The sequence below is a fragment of the Watersipora subatra genome, chromosome 7 (genome assembly GCF_963576615.1).
Source record: "Watersipora subatra chromosome 7, tzWatSuba1.1, whole genome shotgun sequence".
Classification (NCBI taxonomy): Eukaryota; Metazoa; Bryozoa; class Gymnolaemata; order Cheilostomatida; family Watersiporidae; genus Watersipora; species Watersipora subatra.
The window spans coordinates 19,666,600-19,673,521 of record NC_088714.1 but is presented as its reverse complement, the minus strand read 5'-3'; the positions used below and the strand labels follow the sequence as shown (position 1 = coordinate 19,673,521).

General features: G+C 32.8%; 1 long non-coding RNA gene across 1 annotated transcript; it reads left to right on the top strand.

Moving 5' to 3' along the window:
* The first annotated feature begins 331 nt into the window (after positions 1 to 331).
* LOC137399932 (uncharacterized) lies at positions 332 to 6,651 on the top strand. Its single transcript, XR_010979194.1, has 4 exons — positions 332 to 471; positions 1,455 to 1,615; positions 2,515 to 2,649; positions 6,301 to 6,651. It is a non-coding gene; the product is annotated as an uncharacterized lncRNA (long non-coding RNA).
* The last annotated feature ends 271 nt before the right edge of the window (positions 6,652 to 6,922 follow it).

The following is a 6,922-nucleotide window of genomic DNA, read 5'->3' as shown; positions in this document are numbered from 1 at the left end:
CGGAATCTCCAACAGGTATTCGGCGTTAAGTATGACTCGCTTGCTCTTCCATAACCGTGGTTTTACGACGTTTTGTCAGTTTACGTCTATTAAATCTTTACAAAGAGATTAAACGCTTTTTTGTATTACTGTATAATGAACCAAAATATCAACCGAGATTGTTTGTGGGCATATACATAGAATTCAGTTATAACTTTTCTGAATTTATGAAGTTCGATGCGTGGGAAAGCTAAAAATCCGCATCGTACTCCTTCGAAAGATTTCGAAGGTATGCATTTACATCGTATTATGCCTGAAAATATCGGACAAGGCAAAACTAGGAGGAGAAAATATCCGCCATACTGATTTATTTTTCCGGTTGTTGTAGTTCAATTAATGATTTAACGATGCTTAACTCATCTGCAATACTTGCAATAAAATTCACAATATAGTAATAAATGATATTGACGCTCTTTGTGATCGTTATTGCAGGTGAGTAAAGTTTTTTGCATTGGTACAAATTCAAGTTTTTCTCCGTAAATAAAACCGAGTGTTAAAGACTGTGTTTATAAATAATTGCACTCCATGGTGGTAAACTGCAGTGGATTATCGTTCTTGGATGCGTTTGACGTTGGAAAACAGCTTGAAAAGCATTTGCGAGTCATAGAATGGATATAATTTGTCTTTAAAATGTCACGCTTCTGTAAACAGGAATTCATTAAAAAGAGTAGGCCTATGGCACTAAAAGGGTCACATATTGCTTTCGTTCTTTAACTGTACCTCTGTGCTTTAAGAGAAGTACAACTTTTAAAATGATTTTTTTCACGTATCACAGCGATGTTATCGAATGTCTTAATAACTGATAAAAACACTTTTGCTGGTTGAGCGAGCTTTTGCTAATAGAATTGAAATGGCTTTGAAGCCATATATGCGTAGAAAAATGTGTAAAGCATGTTACTGAGTAGTAGCAATATCTTTTGATTTCATTACCTACTTCAGAGGCATTGTTGATAATAAATATCATTGCGAGTGACTGTGTGTTGTGTACAAACGGAGTAATGGTGAATCATTAATAGTTTTTGACTGCCATAAAATAGATAAGACAACTCTGATGTGACAAACTCTGATACAAGTTTGAACGCCATTTCCTAAACTTAATTTGAAGAAATCTTTCTTTGCCATTATTTTTGTCTCCAAAATTTCATAAAGATGAAGATCTATACGCATATATCAAATGAGTAAAGACATGTTTGTTAGTCACTGAGCTACTAAACTTGTTATTCAGTTGGAAAATGTTGAGCAATATTAGTAGTGACCAACCAGCAGTTTTTAGTGGCCAGATTTAGGGTTTGCAACTACAAGGTTATCGGTTCAATCTCAGTCCAAGTCCATAACCATTAGATTCTTACCATATTGATAGTTTATCGATTTGCTGTTTGCAAGATCTCTAATGTAGTTTGTTTGCGATTTTTTAGAATGAATCTCACAAGATCTGGCCATTATCCTTGCAACTAATCGTCTAATCGCTATCTAGTCAATCACCACTACTATGGTCAATTTGCCAACCATACACCGGTTCGGCTCAACAGTAAATTCTCCATAACCAATTGAATCGGTATCAATAACTGTGGGACAGGTGAGATCTAGACATATTTCTTGCATTTTTCCATCACTATTGCAAATTTTCCATGTCTGTGTTTTTATTATACATGTTGTAGGCTTACTAATATGTTATCAATATGCTTTAATTCAGCTACATGGAAAGTTTGTTTATTTGTGCCCTAAGCCCTTAACGTCGTGACAACCATATCAAATTCGATAAACATACCATATAATATTCAGTACATAAGACCAGTCCTTCTACTGCAATGTCGCCTTGCGCACTGACCAGTGTGTATTTATGCTACACCTACAAGCTTCCAGCTCGCTGCGCTGGAAGATGTTACCATAGAGCATTTGTGTTTGAATCCCAACAGTGACTTCGTTTCTTTCATGAATTTAAATAGTATTGCTGCGGTGTCTGCACAAAAATACGACGGTAATGTAATTCATGGCACGATTTCTAGTAAAATTCAACTTCAAAAAACCGTTGCGAATCAAAATTACATGATATCACATATAGGAATTTATTTATAAAATAGTGCAATACCAGTAATCCTACTCAATGTGAGCTCATTGGAACACCAGGTCCCCATTATTCACCATTCGAAATGTCATCACTAGGATTCTCTTCTGGAATTACGTGATATGTTTTGAATTTGATGTTGGTTTTTGTAGTATCTGCCTACAAAGCCACACTTCAGTAATCCATTTGACACATCCACTATTGGGCATTCACACCTTTTTCTTGTACATGAATCACGATTTCTGACAGAAATCTGTCTTGCGGCATTGCTACACTGTTGAATACCTATTATCCGAGGTAGCGGTTTTGTTATTGTATTGAGGTGAACCAGTACGTTGGTTAAGTGCTTGTTTTTTGTTCTCTGTGATCTTCACTATAACATGCTACTCTCAGGCTTTTGTTAATTGTAGTATTCCCGACGGCGCCAAAAAAGGCGTCCTTACTGATGGTGTTTTGAATGCCATTTCTTCAGCTACGCATTGCCCGCCTCTGATCCCGATTGAACTATTAGCGAATAAAAGATTTGGGCCATGGAAGAGGTCACGGTATGTACATGTCAAAACCAGGATTTTCGAACCAAACTTCAGATCTCGACTTGTACTCTTGAATTTACGATAGATCTATAGTTACTCTCCCTTTAACTGTGATTTTTGTTATTGAAAGTTGGAAAAATTAGTTTCAAATTTAGAAATGCTGTAGTACAAAACGTAGATTTTTTTGGCAGATTGGAAGCACATTTCAACACTAACTACCTAGCACATCAGAATTTTAAGCAGAGAAAATATGGAAATCTAAGAGTTGTGTGCACGTGTAGATAATTAAGAAAGCAACTCTTGAAAGTTTGCATTGTGTTAGATTATGTATAACTTGTGATAAGCATGTTAGGTTGAGAATCGTGCTGCCTTTTACCAAAATGTCAACTTAGAGCTAGTAGTGCGATGTAATTTCTTTTTCTCTTTTTATGACATGATTTTCAGCTATTTGATTGTGATATAAGATAGGTATGATTGAAGAATTTGACAATATGTAAGAGGCAACAATAGCCGATTGACTATGTATTTTTAAAAGAGTGTACGCGCTAATTCAAACAAGCTTATAAAGGAAATTGAAAAGGCAGGCTGCTCGCATACTTCTAGATCAACTAAAACTTACAAAATCTTATCGTTTAATTTTTCATTAAATATCTGCACGGCGTTTCTTAAAGCTTTGGAACAATCTGCAATAGCATTAGCAGTGCTTCTCATTTACCTGTGTATATAGCTGTTTGCACATATAGCGTCTCATCAGAAAGGTTTACTCCAAGTGAATAACTCGACTAATGCGGAGTTGTTAGCTTACAGTTTGTTATTATTTTTTAATGGATATGTCCAAGTTCGTGTTTTTTGCTACATGAGATTTACTAATTAATTTACTGCATTGCTATTCTACAACAACTCTTTTTTAAATTTCAAATTATTAAAATGATAATTCAGCATAAGAACAATGCGACTAGGACATTAGTTGCTTCTGAAGAAACTTACTATTAGCGCAACCCCAAATATGATATGCTTGTGCATTTTTCATAATATGCCAATATGAAGTTGCAGCCTTATAGGAAGCTCATTTATGAAGCCATTAAATAAAAAGCTGATTAGGATAATTTTGAAAATATGGTGGTTGTGCACTCTTGTATCCACCTGTGCCATAGAGTTATCTCCCCCTAGAGTGATAACTGTGCATTCAGCAACACGAGCGTTTCCGGTGCCAACAAGGAGCGTTTAGGCCACGCCCCTTTTTTGTGCTAGTCAATCGTAGTGATCGACAGAACAATAACGTCAGCCATGAGAATGATCATGAATTTCCAGTTAAGATAGTAATTATTGCTCATATTAAAGAAATGATGATTATAGTTTATTATTCTAATATATGCTTATTATTTAAAGCAATTCAATACCTACATGCATTGCAAAGGCACTGAATAGATGGTGTTAAGTAAGTGAGTTAATGCAATCAGTTACTCCAATGATATACAGCCCCCACACATGAGGGGCTGTATATCATTGGTTATTCATAGATAAGATAGATAGTCATACTGGGGTTGTATTACATTGGTGTGATGGGAAGCTAATCGACTGCCATCAACTGAAAGTATTGACATTGTATGGTGATAGAGTGATTCATTGACACCACAGTTCACAAACAGCCCTTGCATGTAATATTAGATTTCAATACATATCAATCAAATACATAGACTAGCTTGAAGCAAAGATGTCCACTAGTTAGTGGACATCTTTGCTTGATGTAAGCAAGCAAAAAGTTTGAAAGTTAGAGTGGCAAATGTTGTTATATGTTAGATGAAAATAAATTATACTTAATTATACTAAATTATAATTATTTAAAAATAAAATAGACTTTTTATTACTTTATCTATTAAATAAAGTAATAAAAAGTAGTTGTGAATTACTTTATTTATTAAATAAAGTAATAAAAATTAGCTATGATTACAATAATTTTTTATTGTAATCATAGCTAAACAGATTATATTTAGCATTACTTGCTAATTATTTTACATTTAAACAAATTTGCAGTTTCATTTTTCTTCTTAATTCATTTTAACAAAAAACTTCTTTCATGATATGAAGTTTAAAAGTGGTAGTTGTTTGAAAAAGCTTGAAAACATTTACAGTTGTTTTTATTTTCTCTCTTCTCTTCATTTATTTCAATTACACAAAACACTTTTTATAATATGTAGTTTGAAAGTTAAAGTGGTAAATGCTGTTATATGTTAAATAAAAATAAATTATACTTAATTCTACTAACTATAATTATATAAAAATAGATAAACTTTTTTATTACCTTATTTATTAAATAATTTTTCATTGTAATCATAGCTAAACAGATTATATTTAGCCATTACTTGCTAATTATTTTACATTTAAACACATTTACAGTTTTTATTTTTTTTCCTAATTTATTTCAACAAAACACTTCTTTCATGATATGAAATTTAAAAGTTGTAGTTGTTTGAAAAAGCTTGCAAACCTTTAGAGTTGTTTTCTTTTTCCTCTTAATTCATTTAAACTGCTTAAAAATATTTTCTCATGATATGAAGTTTAAAATTTAGAATAGTAAATGTTATATAAAAATAAATTTTCTGTCCAAATACTTTTTTTATTACTCGGGCAACACCGGGTAGTACAGCTCATAGTTGATGGCAGTTGATTAGCTTCCCATCACACCAATGTAATACAACCCCAGTATGACTATGTATGTTATCTATGAGTAACTGCTTGCATTACCTTCACTATCACTCACTATCTATTCAGTGCCTTGGCAAGTCATGTAGGTATCAGGGATTACGTGTATGTCACAATTTCCATTTTCATAATTCATTTCCATATTATTTCCATTTTCATAATTCATTTCCAGATTATTTCTATTTCCATAAAAGTTCCATAATTCATTTCCATATTAATTCCATTTCCATAATTCATTTCCATATTATTTCCATTTCCATATTATTTCCATTTCCATAATTCATTTCCATATTATTTCTATTTTCATATTATTTCCATACTTGTAAAATAAAATTTCCATATCCATTTCCCTAAAATTATGGAAATATTTATGTTTATGGAAATAAAAAAGTAAACATTTCCATAATATGTTTAGCAATCTCTGGTAGGTATTGAATTGCTTTAAATAATTAGCATATATTAAAGTAACAAACTATAATCATCATTTCTTTAATATGAGCATTAATTACTATCTCAACTGGAATTCATGATCCTTGTTTAACCCTTCTCATAGCTGATGTTATTGATCTAGTCAATCACTACGACTGACTAGCACAAAAAAGAGGCGTGGCCTAAACGCTCCTTGTTGGCACCGGAAACGCTCGTGCAGTTATCACTCTAGGGGGAGATAACTCTATGACCTGTGCCTATTATGAGGAATCGCGATTCCAAAAACTTGAATGAGTGAACAATATTACCTTATTATAGAGTGCCCACAAATAGTGAAAAGAAAAGTATTGCTGGTACTATTTCATGTATCTAGCAAGTGACACTGTGATGTGGTAGATCAACCTCGATGTTCATAATTACATTGTTAACAGGTTGTTGCCATATTTAGTTTATACTCATATTTGCTTTGTTTGTATTCTGTACTTTTTAGCAGTTCTCATCTGCTAATATAAATGCTTCTTCACATTTTAGGGCTTAAAGGATTGTACTGTAATCTGAATTGTTGGATGAAAGAACAGCCTTCGCCACCACAATCCAAGGACGGACGAGCTGGAAAAACTTTAGTCTAATGTGGTAATGCATTTGGTGGACTGTAGCATTATTCACAAATATGATCATTGCTTTGCTTGTTTGTCTCTGTGTATCATTGATATATAATTTATTCTGGTGTAAAGGTTGTGGTATTTTTCTGCCATGTTTTGATGATGACAATATATATAGAGTTTAGTCATTTTATAGCTATATTTTTATTGTGTTTCATATTATTTTTTGTTATTATATCATGCAACTGTTTGTACCAAAATATACAGCTTCGGAACCATGCCCTAACTATTGAGATGCTCACAAAGATTATTTTAAGAATAATCTAGTAAAAGTCTTCGTATATATCTAAGGTGCAATATTTGTTGAATGTCCGGCAGCCTTGAGAAGAGATGTTGTGTGAAGGTTAAGCATGGCACATTATAGAAAAATTAGGTTGCTTCGGAGACATAATGTTGGTGGAATGTTGTATAGCTTAAGGAAATAATATTGTCGACGGTTATGCTCAGTACATTATAGTAACATTGTACGCAATTCATTAGAGGAACATTCT